This window comes from Stenella coeruleoalba, assembly GCF_951394435.1.
Source record: "Stenella coeruleoalba genome assembly, chromosome: 16".
NCBI lineage: Eukaryota > Metazoa > Chordata > Mammalia > Artiodactyla > Delphinidae > Stenella > Stenella coeruleoalba.
In genome coordinates this window covers 23,027,602-23,050,719 of record NC_137162.1, presented here as the reverse complement: position 1 = coordinate 23,050,719, position 23,118 = coordinate 23,027,602, and the positions used below count along the sequence as shown (strand labels likewise).

Here is a 23,118-nt window from a genome sequence, read left to right as displayed (position 1 = left end):
TGAGAGTTTCCTTTTCTCAGCATCCCCACCAACACTTGTTTCTTGTTGTCGTTTTGATGATACCTCAGGTGTGAGGTGGTGTCTCATTGTGGGTTTGATTTGCCTGTCCCTGACGATTAGTGATGTTGAGCATCTTTTCATGTGTCTGTTGGCCGTCTGTATGTACTCTTTGGAGAAAAGCCTATTCAGGTCCTCTGCTAGTTTTATAATCTGATTGTTTTTATGATGTTGAGTTGTATGATTTCTTTACATAATTTGGATGTTAACCCCTTATCAGATATATCATTTGCAAATAGCTTCTCCTATTCAGTAGGTTGCCCTTCTGTTTTGTTGATGGTTTCCTTCACTGTGCAAAAGCTTTTTAGTTTGATGTAGTTTCATTTGTTTTTGTTTGCTTTTTTGTTTTGTTTTGTTTTTTTGCTTTTATTGTTCATTTCTGAGGAGACAGATCCAAAACTATATTGCTAAGAGCAGTGTCAGAGTGTGTACTGCCTGTTTTTTTTGAAGAGTTTTATTTAAGTCTATAGCACATTTTGAGTTTATTTTTGTATATAGTATAAGAAAATGGTTGTTTCATTCTTTTGCAGGATTGTATTATTTGTTTTGTATATCAGTACCTGGCATATATGATGATTGAACAAATGCATAGACGAATGAATAAACCCTAATGGCAGAAAAATTGGGGAAATGTAGATGGAGCTATGCCATATTGTTGTAGGCTGACTTAGTAGAAAAAGTAATACCTCCCTAGATGGAATCAATGCAGGCATCAGAGAAAAAGAATCTCATCCCAAAATTCCAGTCCTGTTTTCCCCACTCTGAATACTTTTCCTACAAGATTTCTGACATCTAAAATCTTATAATTAGTTATGCACACTACTACATATAAAATAGATAACCAACAAGGACCTACTGTATAGCACAGAGAACTATACTCAATATTTTGTAATAACCTAAAAAGGAAAATGTGAAAAAGAAAAAATATGTATATATACACACACACACACATATATGTATATACCTGTATAACTGAATCACTTTGCTGTACATCTGAAACTAATACAACATTTTAAGTCAACTATACTTCAATAAAAAAATTAAATAAAATAAAGTCTTACAACTCACTGTGGGACTTAACGTTCTGTCTTCTCTGAAATGCCCAAGGGAGGTAACACTGCACATAGTATAAGCACATCCAAACATTCCTGGCAGCAGTTCTGAAAAATCAGGGAGAATTATTTTACTTCATGTCTGACGGCAGCAGGGAAGAAAGGGTCCTGTTTTTCAAGAGCCATCAATGAAAGTGGAAGACAAGAGCAAATTAACTCAAACTCTGAAAACTGTTACTTTCTCTACATGCCTAGTAAGGAATCATTGAGCTCAAGAAAGAGACATTTCAGAATCTTTTTCTGACTTCCTGTTCCATACCATCTTCCACTCCTCCAAGATTTACATTCCATTTAAAGAAACCTTAGGGAATTACTATCAATTGCTTAATTCCACCAGTATTCCACAATGTGAAAAGTCCATTATCCCTTGCCTGGATTTTTGATTCATTCCTTGAACAAATGTTTACTGAGGACCTACTACATGCCAGACACTCTTCTGTTCTGGGAATTCAACAGTGAATTTTTTCTTTGACCCTCCTAGCTTCATGGAGCTTATATTCTAGTCAAATTCTTCTTAGATATAAAGTAAGAACTGGTTGGAAACTTATTGAATAAATGCCTTAATATGAGATTAAACAATTAAAGAGCTATTAATAAACAGCTATAAAAATTAGAATGTTCTTGTTTCTTCTCTCGGATTTCCACTATATTTAAAAGGCAATATAGTATCACAGTTAAGAATTTGGGCATAGAATCAGAGATAAATCTGGGTTTCAATTTTAGTTCCACCACTTACTAGCTGGGTGAACTTGAGCAAATTATTTCTTTGGACCTCAGTTTTCCCACTGTAACCTTCGGGTAACTCAGTAGGACTTTGACCTTATACAACTGAGATGGCAGTTAAAGGAGAATATCTGAAGAAAACATCTGGCAAATGAGACATCAACACAATGTCTGGCAAATGGGAGGAGAATTCAACAATGTAAGCTATTATTTCTTTTCCCCTAAGTTTCTAAACTGAATCAGAAAGAGGGTTATTATTAGTGTCTTTTGCTTTTTATAAAAATAAATCTACACAGTCATAAGGAGGGGAATTGTCATATTCTCAATTATTAGATTTGATTCTCAAGGCAAACCACACTAACTCCTTCTGCCTTCCTGTTGACAGCACCCTATTAAACAGAAAAGCTCACATCAGCAGCTATGGGACAAATCAGCCCAGTTTTCTGAAAGATGCCACTACCCCAGCATACCTGGAGGGGAGTCAGAATGCTCTAGAAATAGCAAACAATGCACGAATGCCCTTGGAAGATGACTGTATCTGTGCTAAGTGAGAATTATCCCATCACAGGAAGACACAAAAGCATGTCTGAAACAAACATACCAAACACTCTAATTAAGTGATTATGTTAAACCACTTTCACCCCTTCCTTTAAAAGGGCATTTGTTTTTCTTTACTAATTTTACACCTGGGAAATACACATATGCATACACAATAAATATTTTCCCCTTAAGGCATAGTCTCAGAAAAGAAACTTTATTCCTAGTAATGAAAGGGCTTCAGAGAAGTTGAATCTATTTATGATGCATGGCATTTGTGTTGAGAATAGCTATATAGCTGACCAAGATTTTTCATAAACTTTCATCTTCCTAGAATCACTTGTCATTCTCAAAAGACAGGAAGGCCTGTAGAAGACATTTTCACTCTTAAATATGATTTACTTGTGGTTCCCATAGAACTTATTTATTTGCATAGTTTCTATTAAGATGTCTTCTTAATATATTTTATGCATAATATATATGACAGAGAGAGAGAGAGAATCTAAGAACCCAAAGTTAGTTCTCTGCTCCTTTCATCCAAGGATCTTCCTGGAAAAGTTGTATAAAACTCTGTAGTTAGGTTAATTTAATCTGCTAAAAGAGAAGCACAAAGACACATTTTGATTTACATATGAGATGGAATATATCAGAATTTCTCTAGCAGGCTGATTTGAATAAAAGAAATGAGCAGTGAGTTCATGATTTTTCTGCCTCTAATCCTGCACCATGGAAAGTTTGGTATTTTTTGGAATCTAACCTGTGAGTAGAATTTTAGATATCACTTGCAAATTATTTTACTTTGTAATAATTGTCTTAAAATGTTTACATACTCTTTTAGTCTCAATTCTACAACATTTTAGCAAGATGCTTCTTGCCAAAGCTTCCTTCCAAAGAACTAAGAGAGAAACCTCTCTTTATGAGGACTACTTGGAACTTTCTATCTCGTCCATCCAGGCAGGTCAACCCACTTCCCAGTGTGTCCTACCCAAGAAGAAGGTGATGGCTAGTCAACTTTCAAGTTTGCTTCCAGCTATTAAAAGACAACAGCTCAAAAGGTATTCTCCTGAGGCTTCCTGGATATTATTTCATGTTTTTATTTGTCCATAGTGCAACATTCACGTCAATCATATTTAGTTTATCCTCCATGAAATAAGCCTAAATGTAAGTAATAATACTTGGAAAAGAGGGTACTGTTAAAAGATTTATAACTGACTCTGTTGGATTCTTAGATTGTAGACCATTCCAAAACACTCAAGGGTAATAACTTGAGATAAATCCAAGGGTGTGCGTAGGTTAGAAATACTACTGAGAGAGACCAAAAATGCAAAATTAAAAAAAAAAAGAAAATTAGACATACTCAGAACAATAAGGATTCTTAAATATTTCATTTGTACCTAAATTTTAAATAAGGTAACCAGATGTTTGTACTAGAGTTATGGTGAGGTGGAAATGATTTATACTAACGAGTGTGACCATATAACTACTAAATTTTTGGGCTAAATACTAGAAAGATAAATATGTACATCTTTTCTAGTATATCATTTCTACTTCTTTTATGATTTTGCTTTTTTTGTAAAAGTCTCCTGAACTAGTATTCTCCAAAACACTCTTTTGGATGATTTTAATAAATAGACCTTGAAAAAATTTTTAAATGATTCAAGGTCAAATACATTTTGGAAATATGGAATACTTTATTTCCCTTGGAGTTGCAATTCCTGTAAACGTATTAAAACTCTGAGTAGCTCTAAAGTAAGAAAGCTTGCTCATTATTGAATCTGATGGTTTTTAAATTATTTGATCCTTAAGTGTGTTTTCTTGACATATTTGTTAATATTTTGGAAAGATTGCCTTGGAAAACAGGGAAAATATACCAGGAGAAAATATGGCTGAGAATGTTCACAATTTTGGCATGGATATAGTCTTTCTTAATATAGCACATAAAATAATTATTTTTTATCTCATGTACAGAAACAAAATTGGAAGATGGATAATTTATTAGAAAAAACACCCACAATGCTTGTGGTAGACAAAAGGTTAATATCACTGAAACACAAAGAGGTCTTATTTGTCAATTAGAAATAAAACCATGAACACATTAATAGTCTCCATGGCAAAACACCTAAAAGGAAATTTTAAAAATATAATAATCAGTTGAATATATGAAAAATAGGTATAATCTCACAAATATGCAATATCAAATGTCTGATATTTGGATGTCTAAAACATTTTTGAGTGAACTAATACAAGCATATCACAGGAAAGCATGGCTACATGCATTTATTGATAGATGACTGGAATGACCGTTTACCGGAGTGTTGAGGGTGGTCTCCCATGGATGGTGATATGAGGATCTTAGCAGATGCGGTCAATGCTCTTCCAGTACTTCTTAGCTTTTGTTTTCCTGTACAAGCTTCACGGTGTTCTGGCTGAAAATGCCGGAAACTCTGCCTTCCATTTTCCTCTAACCCCACATGTGGAGCCATCTGGAATTAAGGTAAAGTGAAAGCTCGAAGGGTAGCGCTCCACCAGTGGTAAGTCGTATTTAGAGAAGAAACACTCCAGCTTACTCCCCTTGGGGTAGAGTGGTTACAACTCTGAGGCACCATCCTCACTCTCAGAGATCTCCAGCAAATCAAGGTCTAGCTGCTCTCAGCAGTAGCATTCTCATTAAGACGCTCTTACTGGATGCATTTCCTTGTCTCAATTCCACACTCCCCTAAGAGGGCTTCCAGCAATCACCTTCCACATAAGTCAGTTACACTCAAGTCCTTGCCATAGCTGCTGCTTGGAGAAGCTCAAGAAATGAGCTATTTGCACTTCTTTTCTTTATACCCTTTTGTAGTGGTAACATCTTTTTCTGTAGGTATGCGTGTATGTATACATATACATATACACATATAAAAATTTTGTAGTCCTCAAAATGAGGGCCTCACTCTCCTAGGTCTGCAGTGGACATTCTTGTCTTATAAACATCCTACCTATGAATGAACTGTTTGCGTCACACTGCCCTGAAATTCTTCTGGGCCCTCAACTACTACTACCTAGGAACTGCCTACCTCTGCACTGACCTGCTAGGAAGACATATCTAGGAGCTCCTAAATGTCCTTCCTGGGTGACAGTAGGCTTTCTTTCATTTACCTTTTTAAATCTCTCTCTCTCTCTCTCATTTCTTTCTCTCCTATTTTTTTGGCCTCTATGTCTGTCTTTCTGTTGTCTCCTTCCCCAAGACTTTAATCAATATTAACACAGTGCTTGATGGGTAGACAGCACTCGGTAATATTTGGTAACTACATGAATGAATGAATGATGCCAAAGCTAGAAACTGCAACCTCTAAATATCTGCTTCTGGAATCCCCTACATCCTGGGAGTAATGAAATAATGCTTTGGGTAGGATAGCCTTCATCAAGGTATCTTTCATCAAATGTCTACCTGAGCAGATGGTGGTTGTTAAACACCTGGGTTGGTGTGTGACCTGGGCAGGCTATTTGAAGTCTCCAAGGCTCCATTTCCTGTGCTTTGCAATGATGTAGTGTTGCCATGAGGATTACAGGGGTTCCTTCTGTAAAACACAGTGCATAGTAGGAGTTCAAATAGTGTCATCTCCTGGGGGAAAGAGGTTTATGGATATATCCAACTCTTCAGAGATGTATCAGGACATATGCAGCCTTTGAAGATCAGCCAGTTCTATATTGCACTCTATGATGTGGTCCTTTGTTGGGAAAGTCTGCTGGCAAGGCCATAGGTTGGAATTCAGGATCACTGAAAATCTGGGGACTGCCTCTGCAGCCTCACAACTAATCTAGAAATCTAAAGGCTTTTGGTTCTTTGAATACACTAGAGATGGATCCCCCATGTTTGCAGGTTCTAAACTCTCTATCCTGTTCTGTGGGATTCTTATTGTCCTGGTACTCCATTTTTAAAAGAAGAGTTTTTCAAAAAGTCATAATGTCCCCTTTGCCTTGAACTATAAAATCCTGTTAAGGAGCTACAAATATATGTATGTCACAAAATTTTAAGAAGCTTCTAAAACCATGTTTATTCACACTTAGAAAAGGCAGGAGTATTTCTTCTCTACTCCATAAAGTTACCATCAACTAACAGTTATTAAATGCTGCTCTTCTCCCTACAGTGTATTTAAACTGATAGATTTGTCCTCCGTAATATTAGTCATCTCAGACTAGCTTGTCTAGAGACTTATATTGTTTGAGAAGCCTCATTGGTAAAAAATTCCACATACATAAAGATAAATTGGAGCCCCTAAATGTGCTTCCTGGGTGACAGAGGCTTTGTTTCATTTGCCTTTTTGAATCACTCTCTGTCTCTCTCATTTCTTTCTCTCCTATTTGTTTGGCTTCTATGCCTGTCTTTCTGTTGTCGCCTATTTTGACCTCTCTGTTTTGAAATGAAAACGTCTTTGTCACTGCAGATGTGTGACCTCTAGAGTTGATGCCCTAGGCTTTTAAAAATTGACTCTAACTGCATTTTTCCATATTCTTCTCCATTGTCTCAATTTCTGTTGTGTGTGTGTGTGTAGACACACACACACACACACACACACACACACCTGAAAATGCTATATTCATATCAGGAAGTATTGATTTAACCATAGACTAGATGATTCTTTAAGGCAGAGCAGAAAAATAAAATCCTGTGTAAGAGGAAAAGCTAGCAAAAACCTTATAAAGCAAAATTACATAGCTCTCTACAACTATAAAGCAATTTTTATTTTAGGCTTGCAAAATATTCCTGCGCTTCATAATTAATTCCATATCGGTGTCCCAGAAATATGGAGGATCACAAAAGGTTTGGAAAGGATTCAGAGGAAATTAGTAAAATGAGCTGAATTTGCAGAAAAGAAGCCAGATGGCTAATCTAATATTGGCAATGGGTGTGCAGAGCATGGAGAGTAATGGGGGAACAGGGGTCACCGCATCTCCAGCTTCACTATTGACGTAGTGGAGACATTTTCAGGAAAAGAGGAAGAAAACAATGTTCTGATATTGGTAATTCTAAGTCTTTAAATTCCATTTAATATATATTTTTAAAATTTTAAAGTTTATTAGGAAACTAGTATGTTTAGGTCTGCTGAAAGGCAGAGGGACAGACTAGCAAATTGCAGACACCTTAGCAAATTTCCCAGTTCTTTGAACTTGTAGCTGGTTTGTTAAAACCTTGAGAAAGTATGAACACCACCACAGGTGGCAAATAGGGCAGCCATAGGGCCTGAGATGTGCTATCATTTGCCTTATTGCTAAATAAGTAAATGTCTTTCTTCTATACCTTCTCTCTTTACCTACTGAGCCCCTGGGGAGCCACACCTATTTTAGATCAGCTTACAGAAAGAAATGTAATTAGTGAGTTTCATGGTGTCTCATGTTTCTTGAATGCAGCAAGTAAAATGCCTGTGTCCATGGTACCTTGCTAAAGGCAGAGCCACGTGGTCTGAAAGTTATATTCCAAATTCATCTAGGCTGATTTTGTCTTCGTTTGTGACTGAGACAAATTAAATAGCAATTGTATGAGACAGTCTTTTGTCTTCATGAAGAACTGAGATGTCTTTTATACATGAACTGCTGTTTTATTATTTTCTGCTCTTGCACTTTAAATTAATGGCCTAGTTAATTATGGTGGAATTCAAGTCAAATTTCTATACAAGTGCTAGTGAGTGGCATTCATATTAATACTAAAGAGTTCATCAGGATTTGTTTTCTTAAATACCAAGAAAATTAATTATTATTGGGCCATTATTTTAAGGTGTCTTAACTTCAACATTTTTCTCTTCTGAATAGTTGCATTTTATAAGAATTGGGTCATTTGGACATATTGGATAGGGTCTTCTAATCATAAATTAATAAAATACTAGCAAAGGGCATGGAGATTTCCAAGTTGGCAGACAATCCAAGATACATGTTTTAAGAATAGCTGGGGTTTGAAGAACTTTAGGTCACTTTAGTCGATATGCCCATGGATTAAAAACATTCTTGAATGGAATTCCATATCATCCAAGTTAGAATCACTGCTGGGGCACAGAAAACGGGCATGAGGAAGAGGACTTAAGAAACAGTGTGATTGCTACAGAAACGGATCTTACAACAAGTACCCCCAGGGCTAACTTGGGATCAGATTACTGAACTTGGCCCCTCCTATAAAGAGCATCTGGAACCACCATCTTTAACAGAGTCAAGAGGAAGCTAAACACTGATGCTTCCACTAATATTTTTATAAAGACTTGTGAGTATCCATCAGTCAAGTATGCATTATTTAGCATTGATTTTATGTGCACTGGCAACATTGGGAATGATATAAATTCCGCTTTCCATGCCGTGACTATCATCGCTTAATGCCCTTTATACCTACACATTTTATTTATTCTCTTAATTGTGGAAAGCAGCCACCAGGAGAGATGTGCACACTGTGAGACGAGGTGAGAAGGAAGCCAAGATGGTAAGGCTCTGGGCTCCACTTCCCACTGTAAACAGAACACCTGTTTTATGCCTCACTGTTCTGTACAAAATTGCATTTGGAAAAAAATTTTTTTACTGCTAATTATAATGGTATTTCATGTATAGAACATATAATCATTATTTTATTTATAATAGTATAATACAGCATAAATTTAGCATATATTTAAAATATACATTTATGTATTTAAAATAAAATGTAGTGTAATATGGCATAAAATAAATTGCATATTATACCATTTCACTACTTCACATTATTTATAAATATAAATATATTCATTAAGATGGAGGTTGGCAGATTTAGTACATATGGTTTCATTTACCCAACACAAGCCACCTAAAATAGCAGATAAAAAAAAGAGGTATCTAAAAATAATTCAGCCATAACACCATGGGTGGGAGGGGCTCAGAATGCCATCAGCAGAGCAGAAATTGTGAGAAACTTTTGTAAGACAGAGGCAAATTGGTAAACTTATCCCACCAGTAATCGTCCTTGAGTTCCTACTACACGAATGCTTTTTTCTCTTTTACTCTCTTGACTCACATAATAGAAAAAATGGGATGTGTCATTGTTATTTTACTTTGCAGATTTTTTTGCTGTTAATTTGTATTTCTTATTTATTCCTCTGTCCCTTTTAAAAATGGGAATCTTTGGGGTTTTCTTATTAATGCATCATAAAATTATCATTATTTGGTTGTCAATGATATTTGACCTTTTTTCCAGCTATTTTCCTGTTTTCTGTTTGCATTTAAATTTTATTTGTGGAATTTGTGTTTTTAATCTGAAAGATGGGAGTAACAGTTTTAGACATATACTGTACCCCGATTGTCTGCGGTTTTAAAACACCTGAAGAAAAGATAAAAGCAGTGCAAAGCATTCACAACTTCAGGATGGGATGGTATATTCTAAATTCATAGTGTACATAGTTATTATATCAATAATGTCAGTGAATTTCAATAATACTTATTATTACATTTGATTCCTAAATCTAGAAAGATTAAATTGATCATCCCCTTTCAGCATTTTTAATTGCATAGTGCTATCTAGATTTTGAATACCCCATATATCATAAAGAAATAGATTTAACACTTTAGATTTTTTGAACCTTCAATTTGACAGTATCTTTCATTTTTTTAAATGAATGTAATTATCTTTGGCTATGAAGTGTGATAATTCACTCATACTGTACTTTGGAATTAAAGGCATTTCAAGACAGTCTTGGGCAGCTCATTGGTTATAAGTGGGATGTTGATATGAGGAGTAACTTAATTTAATCATTATTGTTTGAATTACCGCACATAGATTGTATTATTCTTCTGTGAAAAGAGCTATAAAATTCCTTCCGGTTTTAAGGAAGCTCTGAAGGAAATATGAAAAGCACATTTTTATGTTGAGAAACTTTTCACATGTTTAGAAATAGTACATAATCTTACTGAGCTTTGCAGTTACAACCAATGTTAATGACCAATAATTTGGGTTGAATCTATGCTGGAATCCACCCAAAATAAAAAAAAATAATAATAGTAATTTATTTATACATTATTATACATTATGTATAATTATATTTATATAATTATTTTATATTATGTATTACTATAGAATATAGAGTGTGTAATATATAATATTATATATATTATAATACATAATAATATTATAATAATATAGTCATAATAATAAGAAACAATAATATTATTGTTATTACTATTATTTGCAGATTTTGAAGAGCAGTCTGCCAGATAAGTGAGTTTAATTTTTGGCCATGATATTAGATATTAAGAGGCTTTCGATACATCAATTAAGCAAACTGTGTTTGGCTCAAATCTTCATTTATAAGTGAGATTGGATAATGTCAGGTGAGCTTTGTTTTTCATAAGATTCTAATCCAGTTGCAAAGCATTTTTTTCTTTATACTTAGATTTTCTTTACATGTATATTAGTTGAGTTAGGTATCTGATATTTATAGCTAAAATAATCCAGGCTATCTTAAATAAAAATGAAATTCGTTGGTTCACAAACTTCATTTGAATTCTAACTCAGTATCATCACAGAGTGGACTTTTTTCTATTTCTTCACTATTTTTTCTTTTTTTTTCTGTGTGCTGGCTTTATTTTCAGACAAGCAAGGTGGCCAAAATAGCTCCAAGCTTGTATCTAACCTTTTAAGCAATCCAGTGGAAAGAGAGACCCTCAGTTTGGAACTTTTGGGAAAACATCACAGGAGTGGCTTTGAGCCACATGCCTGTCTTAAAACAATCACTGTGGCCAGGGGGATGTGACACTTCAATTGACGAAACCTATATACCTTTGTCCATTCCTGAAGCCAAGGAATGGCTTCATGTGCAGAGTGAGTTCTCTAAGGAAAACTGAGGTGCTAATATCAGAACAGGAAATAGGTGCTGAACAAACAAAAGCACCAGGTAGTCTCAATAATCAGTCAGGAGACTCCCACTAGGTACTGTGTGTTTTATTTAATTCTACATTCCCTTCCACAAATTGATGAGAAAATGTATTGAGATATCCCTTCCAGGACTAAAGTTACATACACATCTGTGTCAGAGATAGTGATTTATCTTCTCTGAAAGTCTTAATAAATATTATTACAGATACATTCTAGAATGCAGCAGTATAAATTGGATCAGGTAACTATGACATGAATGATCCTACACTGCAGGAATCAGAGGCTCCAAAGAGGTGGGTTTGTTTGGATGAGAGGAGACCAAGTTCTTGCTGACACCATTCACAGCTCTAAGAGCTGAAAACTGAATGCCCTGCAGCCAGGTAGCAGGTCTAGGCCAGAAAGGGAAAGACTGACAAGAGAATATTAAGTAGAATCATTAATTAGATTATTATATAATAACTGAAAATATATGATCTAATATGTAAAAATTGTCTGATAAAACATTTGCATTGGTCCTTTGATTTTCAAAAATTGGAATGTCAATCTTAAAGGACTTTGGGACTTTAAATTTCTATAGTACTTGAGATGTTTAGTCTTCCCTTCCTTCCTGGGCTAGTCTAACTTGGCTGTTTCCCCTTCTCTAAGGTTACCCCACTCCAACCAATGAGCACCTTGCCTGCAGATCATTGATTCTGAGCCTTACTTTTTCTTTTTGTTATTAGAGATATTGTATTTGTCAGTGTTCTTTGCATCATATATTACACTGCCCAGATAATATCCACACCTTCTATGGTGACTTCAAGAACCTATCCAACCTCCTACCTCTGCCCCATATAAACCCCCTCCATCAGATGGTCTAATGTACTTACTGACCCCCGCCGAAAAAAAAATCTTTTATTTCTCAGAGTAGAGCTTTCTGGTGGTGAAGAGGACCCCACTGGACTTTCTTTGAAGAACACTGAATTAATTCATCTTAAGTCAGAACCCCTCCCCTTCCAGGTTTACCAGCATTTGAGTGTTGATTTTAATGATGAAATTTGTTCTCAGAGCAGCTTGGGCACATTAACCCCTCTTTATGGGCCACATTATTACCTTCAATTGCCACATAAAGACCTGGTTTTCTTGCATTTCTCCCCAGTACTATTTGGATTTTTAACCATTGTAAAATTTTAAGTGTAAATATTTTTCTTTCCATAATGAGGCTCACAGATTTCAGGAATCTAAATGATCCAAGGGAAAACCAATCACTCCAGTTTAGCTTTAACAAGGACCACCTTTATTGCCTATTGATTTTCATCTTCACAATCAGCTGCATATAGGGAAGGGGGATTGGAGTCTAGCATGGTTCCTATCACTGCTGGCTTCCTGAGCCTCTGGAAAATTTCTATACTGCACACCTTAGAAAAGTAACTATTACGAAACAGGCCTTACATTCACATCCTCTTCAACCTGACCCTGATCTTCCTTTTCAGTCACATCTCCTACGCCTGTCCTACATGGATCCTCTCCTTCAACCATTCTGATCAGCATACTGCAACACAGGAATACCATGTTTATTTCTCAGAGCAGAGACTTGAAGTAGAAAAGAAACTTAGAACTTTGAAATGAGACTTGACAGATGGATTTGATTTTGATGGTCAAACTTTACCCATCTCAAGCCTTTCCTGAACATTTCAGGTAGCATCAATACCTTGACCTTGACCTTCTACACCAGAGAGAACAATATACCCATGAGATACCACCCAACTCCAGACATTGCTACATTCTTACTGCTAAACTCAAATATATTTGTTACATTATGTGTTGTGCTTATTCATTGGCTTAATGACTCTCTCACTAGAATGAAGGCAGCGCTTTTTGACTTTTTTGTTCACAGTTACGTCCATAGCATTTAGAATAGTGCCTCGCATATAGGAGGCACTCAGTGACAGTTTGGCAAACGAATGTGATTCGGAATCTTTCTCAAGCCAGAACTACTGTCTAGTACTGTCAGTTAATGAGCATTAGAATTCAAGACTAATTTCCACCTGCATTTGCCACTTATCTTAGGCTAAGATGTATTTCATTGTTTGTCATGAATGTGTCTTATCTCCCCCATTATGAGACAACTAAAGAATCTCATAACTAAATAGTTACCTATAGTTAATTTTTTAAAAAGGGAGGGTGCATCGTGAATGACGCAGATGCCCATAGCTTTCCGTTAATGGGTTTCTACTGTGGTGGTTTTGTAATGTGTCAACTTAGCTAGACTAAAGTACATCTGCAGAATTCCCTTTTTTGCATATTTCTGGTTTGGGTGGACCAAAAGAGAGATTCTCTTGTGAGATTTGGAGGGAAGACATGCAGTAGCAACTATCTGATGGTCATTCACATTGGTGTTTTTCTGCTTACTTATCTCATTGGCCGGAGGCAGAGACAGGCTGAAGTCTCACATTTCCTCATCCTTCCTCCTCATTGAACTCCTGGGCCAGATGTGCATGTTCAGCTCCATGACAGGAGGCCCTAGCTTCTGCAGGACATGCATGCCACCAAGGCCAGAGCCAACAGGAACTAACACAGGGTTTAGTTTGTCCTCCTAGTTCCAGCTTTTGCTTGTGGGTAGTAGCTTATTCTTATTCTCCAAAGCTTTACATCTATCTACTCTTCCTGCCTGCCTGCCTGCCTGCCGTATGGGCTTCAAGCTCCAGCACCAGTCATGGGGACAGCAGCCTTGCAGAGAGCTGTTTAACCAGCCCCCACCATTGCCTAATGGCAAATCCTTGTCCAAGCATCTATCTATCATCTCTCTATTTATCCATACGATTGGACCCTTACTGATATACCTACTATATGCCAGGTTGGCAACTTATCTTCATTTCTTTCAACAGCACTATATGTTATAATTATCCCCCTGTTTCAAATTTCAAAACCACATCTGTTTGGTTCCCAAATCTGTTATCTTTTCATACACCATACAGTCATCTTAATTGCAGATTCTTTTCTCAAAATATTTATAAAATAAAACTTTTCTGCATGATAAATATATTAACATGATTCCACTAGCTCCTGCCAAAGCATTTTGTATTTTGGAGTAAAAAAACCCAAAGTTGATGAAAAACAAAGCACAAACAGCAGAATGTTTCCCTTTACTTAGGTCCATCTAGGAACTTTTCCAATGTGAGCTTTGAGAACTTGGCTGAATTTTGATTGAAGCACCAATTTTAACATCAGCTTGGGCTTTTAAAACTGAAAGGGTGATCTAGAGGATTGCCCTTGACTGTGTAAAACAAATAAAACCCCAACCGAAGAAGTTCACCACGTAAACTTGTACCATGGCTTTTAAGCCGAATGTGTCCTACTTGGTTTTTAGGAAGTATTTATTTCTGAATCTTCACTTCAAGAATAAAATAACATCTCTCTTTTGAAGGTGATAGTCTAAAACTGGTGCCAAACAAAACATTCTGTTTTTTTTTTATTGTTGTGAAACTGAACAATGGCTTCTTTCCTACCCCAGCTCCTACACCAGATTAGAGTCTATTACCAGCCACAGAGAAATCTCCTCAATGGGAAAATGCATGTAAAGTGCTTTAAAATCGTGCTTGGAACACAGTTTTTACCATTAGCTATTATTATTTTCATGTTAAGTGTTGTTTTCTACCATTATTTTGTTGTAGCTGGTAAGAGACTCATCACTTAATCTCAAGCAAACGAAGTCTGTATCCCAAAGGCCCCACTTGATTTCCATGTTAATACCGTTAAGAGTAACACGGAGGTTTCCAGGGTGTGTGTTGTACTCCATAGGGCCAGCAGAGGGCGCAAGAAGTTCTTTATAAAAGTAACTTTCCTTTCTGCCTCAAACAGGCAGATTGGAGATAAAGTAATCCTTGGGATGGTTCAGCATCACACAGAGTAGCTTCACAAAGAGCTAGTGTTTTCCATTTCTAACCGTGGAATGAAAAGAGAAATGATGTTTCCTCTTGTCTTCCAGTTCTATGGACCAATGCCTCCTCTCCATAGAAATTATTGAAAAATTTGGTTCACCCTGAATAGTTCCATTGCTTCAGTAGCAAACTCATTCAGCTTGCAAATAAGCTATTCATTTACTCACTCACTCATTCATTCACTGATTCATACAGATAGATGTTTAGTTAAGACTTATGAGACCCTAACTTTGTAGTTGAAAATGTGAGCCATGTTTGCAGGGGTAAAAGGAAGATTAAATCAAATAACAAAAGAACAGAAATTGGAGAGGTTTGGATATATCTTTTGGACACCAATCTGAAGCCAGTTCCAATATGGTGCTAACAAGCCATTTAATGATATGACTTGTCATTAGTGATAATTCATTAGCTCGTCAATATTATACGTGTCTGTTAATCGCCTCCTGGATACGGCTCCCTCTAGAGGACCACAAAATAAGATTTTCGAATTTCAAAACTGTTTTCACCCTTTTCCTCTTGAATTTACCTAATATCTTATGCTTCTCAAAGAGAGTTGACACAGATAATCAGATTTGCAGTGGACCTAAGAGGCCCAAAGAGTCATTATTGTTAACTTTATCCACACATGAGTCACTGTATCCATCAAGTAAAGGGAGGTTAAGGACAGGTAGTTAGGAAATAAACTGGAACTGGAATTCAGGATCCTGATTCCCAACACCATTTGGTATCATGGTAGAGCTATCCAGCATAGGTGTGTAGGAAACACTTGCTGGTTGCATGCTCTGCCTCTCTCTGTTTCAGTGATCGTCTGATACTTGGTGACTGTCAGTTAGACAGAGGGAGAGAGAGAGTCACAAAGAATCTTGTTTTAAAAGCAAATGAGATAATGAAAAAGTTCTGGAACCAGACGGTGGTAATGGTTGCACAAGATTGTGAACGTACTTAATAGCACTGAATCGTACAGTCTAAAATTGTTAAAATGGTAAATTTTTTGTTATGTGTATCTTACCCCAATTTAAAAAATGGCATCAGTAGGGGGTCATTTGCATTCTGGGCACAGAAACCACCAAAGAGAGGGAAGGGAAGGGTACAGGTGTCCAGGAAGTCTCTGTAAGGAGAAGCCCTACTTTGAAGAAGAGGTGGCCAAATGATTTCTCATAGTCCTTCCAAAGCTAAAATTCTGTGTTTCTGATATTCCAGCTAATCAGCATCTTGGTTTAGGGTTGCATTTCTTCTGAGAGACAATTTATTTTCATTCTACTCAAACAGTTTTTATCAAAAACAAAACATGGACTTGGTTCTCAAAGAGGTCATAGTCCTTTGGGACTGGGCATATATTCCCATATAATAAGTGTTTAAGTAAAAACAAAACAAAAACAGAACCCATCAGGAGTGAGGCATTTATTCAGTGAAGACTTCAAGGGGTTTTATTTGAAAACTGACTCCTAACTTTGGTGAGAGAAGTCCCCATACTGGACCCTAAACAGTCCTGACAACCATATCAGAAGTTAACACATTTGTGTTAAAATGATCTTCAATCAGGTGGTCAAAATATTTTGAATATTTCTCTACAGCCAGTTAGGCAGAACACCTCTTTTTCCTCACGACACTTTAATCCTCAGCTTACTTCTGCTCTCTTTTGCCATAATGTATTACAGACGACCTAGTTTACAACCTATAATCAGCTTTGTCTGGATTGAAAAAAAGAATTATTCCACAAGGTAAGAAATCAACATTAGCTGTTTTATTTAATTTTCCTGATTGATGAGATTTCCTGCTTTAATGATGTAAAGGCCTTGGAGCAATTTCCCTGTAGATCGTTTGAAACGTTTAATGTTTTAGTTGTGTAGCCATCTGTGCATGGCTCCTGCAGCGAGGTCTGTTCATGCACATGGCCAGACTCATTCCTGAAGCCCACCCTTGGTCGGGGTCAGGAGAATGGCTTCCGTTTCTTCCACTCACCTGTGACTCTTAACCGTGAGAAGTGAGCCAGAATGAATTAGACAGAAACGGATCAGTTTAACTTTATTTCATTAGCAATCTGTTTAACTCTCTAGCTTTGCTCTTTTATTTCTCATGGAGAATTATTGCTATTTTGCATATGGTATGTTTGGAGAACAATATACATTAATGTCACATAATATTAAACATGCTTGCAGTCTCCAATGAGGACAGACAGCCTGCTGGCCTAGTGGAAGGTGCATTCCTGGAAGGGAAGATATTTAAATCCATTTTCTGCATCTCCACATTTTGAGCCAATACGTGCTCATTTCCTAGGATGCTTAAGTGCTGAGGTACTTAGCAACAGATGGAGTCTACTAATGGACTTCAGGTTGCCTGCTAGACTTTCCATGGTCCTCCAGGAGCTTAACTATCACCCTCAGCCTGGTTCAGGCAACACTGGCATCTCTTTATGCAGCAGGTCCCCCAAGATTCAACCTCAGGCCCAGCATCTCATTAGCCATATGAAAATGCCTTTCTTCTTCCCATACATATAGTTAGAGCATTTTCTCTGGATTAAATGAGAGGAGAGAAGAGGAGTGAGTTGAGGACAATAAATCCTGGAAAACTGACAGATGAACTAACCAGCCTGAGCAAAAAATGTCTAGGAGGATATGAAGTGAACAGATGATAGACGCACATAATGTGAGGCTGGTGTTCCTGTTCTGAGGAGCATCACAGAATCACACACAGGCCAGCGTTTATTCTGACTGGTTGGTGCCTTGGCCATAGGATTGGTGAATTTTTTTTTCTACTTTTCTAATTTTTAACTCCTTTTATTTATTTTTTCCAGTTTTATTGATATACAATTTACATATATAATGTAGTATATGTTTAAGGTGTATAATATAATGATTTGGTATATGTATATATTGTGAAACAATTATCACAATAAGTTTAGTTAACATCCATCACCTCAATAGTGATGTTTTTTCTTGTGATGAGAATTTTAAGATCTACTCTTTTAGAAACTTTCAAATATGTAATACAGTATTATGAACTATAGTCACTATGCTGTACATTAAATTCCCAGAATTTATTCTAGAAGTTTATACCTTTTGACCACCTTTACCTATTGCCCTACCTTCCCTCATTCCCCACCTCTGCTCTGGTAACCACCAATATGTTCTTTCTATGAGTTGTTTTTTTTTTTAGATTCCACATGTAAATGAGACCTTACAGTATTTGTCTTTCTCTGTCTGACTTATTTCACTTAGCATAATGCCCTCAAGGTTAATCCATGTTGTTGCAAGTGGCAGAGGTTCCTTTTATATGGCTGAATAATATTCTATTGTTATATACATACCACATTTTCTTTATTCATCTGTCTGCCAATGGACACTTAGATTGTTCCATCACCACTAGACCTGCCTTACAAGAAATGCTTTAAGTGGACATTCTTTAAGTGGAAAGCAAAGGATGCTAATTAACATCATAAAAACATATGAATGTATTTGTAAAACTCACTGGTAATATTAAATATATAGTCAAAGTCAGATTCTCTAATATTGTAATAGTTTTGCATAATTCATTTACAACTCTAGTTGACAAGTTAAAAAGCAAATGTATTCAAAGTAAGTATAACTACAATAATTTATTATTGGTTAAATATTTTGAGTTGTCACCTCAGCTACTATGGTTTGGTTGAAATATTGCCCATGATTTTGTCATCTTCAAAGCCACAAGAAACCTTTTCTAAACGAAGTCAAACAACCTGGAATCAAACTTTGTTCTGGTTATTAATGAGTTATGAGCCTTGAGATAGGTCACTTTCTCTCTGTGTGGTCTAGTTTCCTAAACTGAAATATAAGAGATAAGATTAGATAACATTGAAAGTTGAATCCAGGTCTAAAGCAGTGTTCTCTGGTTGTGTGTATTTTACCAAATACAAAAACACAACCTACTGCCGATTATGGAGGGTCAGTCACGATGGAAAGGCACTGTGCCCGCCTCAGGGGGAGATGCAGGTGCCCAGAGCGTTCATTCCTTGCATAGCTTTTTATTGATATTGAAAGCTTCCTAAGTGCCAGGCACTGAGTTAGGTGATGGAACTTAACAGTGAGCAAAAGCATCTATGAACCAAATTTAGTTGAGTTTAGAAGATATTGGGCAGATTCATACTCTGAAAGAGACCATGGGCTTTGGGGTCAAAAAGGGCTGGCTCTAAACTCCAGGCCTGCCCCTTACTAACTGGCATTTAGACTTTGTCACCATGCGAGGTTTACATGGTATTATTCAGTGTGTTTGGAGGAATGAAATTCTGCGCATGTGGCTGTAAAAAGACACTTGTTCGTTTGTATCTTGCAAAGAAACTCTTCTATCAAGGCATTTTCATTACTAGTCTCTTCCTTGTGGGAAGAATCACCCATTAGTTCTAGTAAATTGGTAATTGTATTATGCCTTTAAGCAGAATAAGTAAGTTAAATATATTTTTGAATTATGGAATTATTAACATTTGAGTCCTTGTTAATTTGAGCACATTTTAAAACTAGTAGGAGAACAAGGGAAAAACAGGAGAAAGAAGGAGGGCTGTCTGTGAGCAGGTGGTAGGAGCAGGTAGGAAAGAGCATGAGATTGAATCTATAATGAACAAATACTCCTCTTAATCATGTGTTAACCAGACAGCTTTATTTTTTGATGAGATAACTTGCCCCTTTAAATCCCTGTATTCTGGTATTTAATAACTGAACTGATCGTTGCTTTAGTGGTAAACTGTGTCAGGAAACTGTGGTCCCACAATTTCAAGAACTCATGATTGAAGAGGTTAGAATAATCAAGAATAGATGCCCCATATTCTAGAGCATCTCTCAACAGTGATTTTTTTCTGAGGGAATAGAGGTGAGTAGGAGTAGGGGAATGGTGGACAAAAGAAAGAGAAGAGGATAAAAGCAAACATTTTGTGTTCTAAAATATTAACACATAGATAGAAATTTATGGCTGAGAGACAGAAAGAGATGAGAAAGAGAACTCTAATGGTCCAAGATATATTAAAATAACCATAATACAGCCTGAATCCTAAAGAAGACCAGAGTGTGTGTTTGTTTGCTCTTTGTTTTGGTTTTTAACTTTTATTTTATTGAGGTAAGAACACTGACTTGAGATTTACCTCCTAAACAGATTTTAACTGTAAAACACATTCTTGTTGACTATAGTTAATAACAGTGTTGTGTGGCAGAACTCTAGAACGTATTCATCATTGTTTTACTGAAACTTTATGCTTATTGATTAGTCATTTCACTTTTCCCCTTTCCTCAGCCTCTGGCAACTAACATTTTACTCTTTGATTCTATGGATTTAACTATTTTAGGTACGTCGTATAAGTGGAGTCATGCAGTATTTGTCCTTCTGTGACTGGCTTATTTCAGTATATTGTCCTCAAGGTGCATCCACGTTGTTGTGTATTAAAGCATTTCCTTCAATTTTAAGGCTGAATTATATTCCATTTTATATATATATACCACATTTTCCTTATTCACTCATCTCTCTGGAAATTTAGTTTGTTTCCAGAACTTAGGTATTGTGCATAGTGCAGCAATGAACACAGGAAGTCTAATACGTAGTCAAGATCTTGATTTTCATTTTTCTGGATAAATATCCAGAACTGAGATTGCTGGATCATATGATCATTCTATATTTTTTTCTTTTTTGAGGAAATTCTATACTGTTTTAGATAGCAGCTGCCCCATCTGCATTCCTAACAATAGTGTGCAAGGGTTCCAATTTCTCTACATCCTGGCTGACATTTGCTGTCTTTTGTCTGAGGTGTTATCTCACTGTGATTTTGATTTTCAATTCCCCGATGATTAGCCCATTTTTTAATCAGATGATGATGAAGAGGATGATGACAATGATGATTTTACTGTTAAGTTGTAGGAGTTCCTTATATATTTTGAAGACTAACTCCTTAACAGATATATGGTTTGCAAATATTTTTTCTGGCTCTACAGGTTGCCTTTTCACTCTTTTGATTGTTTCCTTTGCTGTGCAAAAGTTTTTCAGGTTTAAGTAGTCCCACTTGTTTATTTTTAAATATTTTTTGTCTTTGCTTTTGTTGCGATATCCGTGGAGTCATTGTTATGATCAATATCGTGAAGCTTTCTTTCTCCTTTGTTTTCTTCTAGGAGCTTTATGATTTCAGGTTTTACATTTAATTCTTTAATCTATTTTGAATTGATTTTTATATATAAGGGTCCAATTTCATTGTTTTACCTGTAGATATTCAACTTTTTCAACACCATTTGCTAAAGAGACTATTCTTTCCCCATCGTGTATTCTTGGCACCCTTGTTGAAGATAAGTTGCCTATATATGCATGGATTTACTTCTGCACTCTCTATTTTGTTCCATTGGTCAATATATCTGTTTTCAGGCCAGTACCACACTCTTTTGATTACTGTAGCTTTGTAATACAATTTGAAATCAGGAAGTGTGATGTCTCCAGGAGCTTTTTTCTTCCTTTTCAGGATTGATTTGGGTATTTCTTATCTTTTGTGATTCCATGTGATGTAAATTTTTTTTTTCTATTTCCAAGAAAAATGCCACTGGGATTTTGATAGTCATTGCATTGAATCTGTAGATCACTTTGGGTAGTATGGCTATTCTAACAATATTAAGTATTCCGGTTCATAAATTCAAGATATGTTTTCATTTATTTGCATCTTATTTAATTTTTTTCACCCACGTTTTATAGCTTTCAGTGTACAGATCTTTCACTTCTTTGGTTAAGTTTATTCCTAAATCATTTTATTTTTTTTTTGCCTGCATTGGGTCTTTGTTGCTGTGCACGGGCTTTCTCTAGTTGCGGCAAGAGGGGGCTATTTGTTGTGGTGTGCAGGCTTCTCGTTGCGATGGCTTCTCTTGTTGAGGAGCACGGGCTCTAGGTGCACGGATTTCAGTAGTTGTGGCACGCAGGCTCAGTAGTTGTGGCTCACGGGCTCTAGAGCACAGCCTCAGTAGTTGTGACACACAGGCTTAGTTGCTCTGCGGCATATGGCATCTTCCCCGACCAGGGCTCGAATAATGTCCCCTGCAATGACAGGTGGATTCTTAACCACTGCACCACCAGGGAAGACCCATTCCTAAGTATTTTTGATGCTATTGTAAAAGGGATTGTTTTTCTAATTTTTTTTCAGATTGCTTTTTGTTAGTGTATAGAAACACACCAGAAGTTTGTATGTTGATTTTGTATTCCGAAATTTTACTAAACTTGTTGATTAGTTCTGACTTCTTTTTGTTGGAATCTTTAGTGTTTTCTCTATATATGATTTTATTGTCTATAAACAGGGAACATTTTGCTACTTACTTTCTAATTTGGATGTCTTTTATTTATTTTTCTTGCCTAATTTCTCTAAGACTTCCAGTACTATGTTGAATAAAAGTGGCAAGAATGGACATCCTTGCCTTGTTCCTAATCTTAAAGGAAGCACTTTTATATTTTCAAAGTTGATATTAGTTATAAATGATGTCAAATGTGGGCTTTTCATATTCAGCCTTTATTATATTAAGGTAATATACTTGTATTCCTAGTTTATTGACAGGTGTTATCATGACAATGAATATTGTCAAACCTTTTCTGCATCTGTTGAGACAGTAATGTGATTTTTAATTCTTTATTCTGTTAATACGGTGTATCCCAATAATTGATTTTCATATGCTGAATCATCTTTGCATCCCATGGATAAATCCCCCTTGATCCTAGTGTATGATCCTTTTCATGTGCTGTTGGATTTGGTTTGCTAGTATTTTGTTGAGGATTTTTGCCTCTATATTCATCAGGGACATTGGTCTGCAGTTTCGTTTTCTTGTGATGCCTTTGTCTGGCTTTCATGTCAAGGTAATGCTGGCCTCATAAATTGAGTTCTGATGTGTTCCAGCCTCTTCAATTATTTGGAAGAGTTTGAGAAAGACTG

At 36.2% G+C, this 23,118-nt stretch overlaps 1 protein-coding gene across 13 annotated transcripts in view; it reads left to right on the top strand.

The window, feature by feature from the left end:
* Positions 1 to 23,118, top strand: part of LOC307175250 (uncharacterized protein) — a 579,209-nt gene that overhangs the window by 411,966 nt on the left and 144,125 nt on the right. For 7 of the 13 annotated variants that reach the window (XM_079900182.1, XM_079900178.1, XM_079900181.1 and 4 more), the window contains 3 exons: positions 3,384 to 3,484; positions 10,607 to 10,632; positions 16,868 to 16,930. The exons of 1 other annotated variant lie outside the window; for it this stretch is intronic. The gene's annotated coding sequence lies outside the window, so the exon portion shown is untranslated. Of the gene's footprint in view, positions 1 to 3,383; positions 3,485 to 10,606; positions 10,746 to 11,494; positions 11,531 to 16,867; positions 16,931 to 17,368; positions 17,411 to 23,118 lie in introns of those variants that run through there. 5 more of the 13 variants (XM_079900190.1, XM_079900187.1, XM_079900179.1 and 2 more) reach the window with 4 other exon arrangements.